Consider the following 1,790-nt stretch of genomic DNA (forward strand, 5'->3'; position numbering starts at 1 on the left):
TGCATGTAATTGAAAAAAGTTTTGTTTTTCAAAAATTGTGATATTTCAACTAAAAATTGGGAAATAGGCATGTTTATAAACATCAAAAAGGAAGTCTTGGTTGGGGAAGACTGGAGAAAGAACCAGCATGAAAGTGGGGAAAATCTTCTAGGGAAATAAGCAAGGGTTGTGCGACAGCACCAATGTCCCCACCCCTTTCTCTTCAGAATCATCATGGCTGCCAGGACTCTGTAGAGGTATGCTGAAAACTGGTGGGCCTTCAAGGCCCTCATTAATGCACAGTACAATGGGGCCCAGATCTGCATGCTTTCCCCACTTCCCCACTTCTATTTTTGGAAAGATCAACTGTAGCCCTGAATTCCTTCAAAAAATTTTATGCTGGCAAGGTTCCAGCATTTGATGTTTATGATGGGTTCTCTGTGTTTGAAAGTAATGCTATTCCACACTATGTAAGCAATGATGACCTTCCAGGTCATATTCTGGAGGCAGCTGCCCAGGCGATCCAGTGGGTTAGCTTTGCTGACAGTGGCATTGTTCCTCCAGAAATTTCCTGGGTATTCCCCACACTTGGCATCATGCATCACAACAAACAGGCCACTGAGAATGCCAAAGAGGAGGTCCAGCAAGTTCTGAGGCTCCTAAACACCCACCTAAAGACTAGGACTTTCTTGATAAATGAACAAGTATCCCTGGTGGATATTACAGTCGTATGTACCTTTTGTGGCTCTCTAAACAGGTCCCAGAGCCATCTTTCAGGCAGGCCTTCCCCAAAACCAACCACTGGTTCCTAATCTGCTTTCGACAGCCCCATTTCTGGGTGATATTGGGGGAGGTGAAGCTGTGTGAGAAGATGGCCCAGTTCCATGCTGAGAAGTTTGCTGTGGGTCAGCCTAAGAACCCTCCAAGAAAGGAGAGGGAACATAGAGAAGAGAAGTCTAAGTCCAGGCTAAGAGGAAGGAGGAGAAGAAGGCGGTGGCCTCTATCCCCAAGGATGAATTGGATGAGTTTGAGTAGGCTCTGGCAGTAGAACCCAAGGCCAAGGACCCCTTTGCTCACCTGCCCAAGAGTACATTTCTGTTAAATGATTTTAAGCACAAATACTCCAGTGAGGATACCCTCTTGGTGGCACAGCCCTATTTCTGGGAGCACTTTGACTAGGATGATTGGTTCCTGTGGTACTTCCCCCAGGAGCTCAGCCAGGCCTTCATGAGTTTACAACCTTATCACTAGAATATTCCAGTGCTTGGACAAGCTAACAAATAATGCCTTTGCAAGTGTCAGACTCTTTGGCACCAACAACAGCTGCAGCAGTGCCATTTCTATAATCTGGATTTTCCAGGGCCAGGAGCTCGCCTTCCAACTGAATTCAGACTGGCAGGTGGATTACAAGTTCTACACATGGCACAAGCTGGATCTTGGCAGCAAGGAGGCCCAAACCATGATATAAGAATAATTTTACTGGGAGGGGGCCTCTCAGCACATGAGTAAACCCTTCAATCATGGCAAAATCTTCATGTGACGCCCCACTGCTACCACCTACCTGTCTGATACATCCTCTGCATGGAGTTGCTAAACATTAAAGAAAACTGATGAACATGGTGATGGGGGAGAAGTAAGCAGGAAAAAAGAACTAAGAATGCATATGAGTGGAAGAGTTAGCATTAGCAATGAAAAAGATCATTTCTTCATGTAAGTCTAGTGTGAAGGAATATACTGTGGGGGAATATATTTGAATGAATGAGAAGAATAAAAAAGAAAAAGAAGGAGGTTTTTGAAAATGGAATTGATTT

At 44.7% G+C, this 1,790-nt stretch overlaps 1 pseudogene; it reads left to right on the forward strand.

Moving 5' to 3' along the window:
- Window positions 1–213: 213 nt before the first annotated feature.
- On the forward strand, window positions 214–1,519 carry LOC100023180 (elongation factor 1-gamma-like; annotated as a pseudogene).
- The last annotated feature ends 271 nt before the right edge of the window (window positions 1,520–1,790 follow it).

Source organism: Monodelphis domestica, chromosome 3 (genome assembly GCF_027887165.1).
Source record: "Monodelphis domestica isolate mMonDom1 chromosome 3, mMonDom1.pri, whole genome shotgun sequence".
Classification (NCBI taxonomy): domain Eukaryota; kingdom Metazoa; phylum Chordata; class Mammalia; order Didelphimorphia; family Didelphidae; genus Monodelphis; species Monodelphis domestica.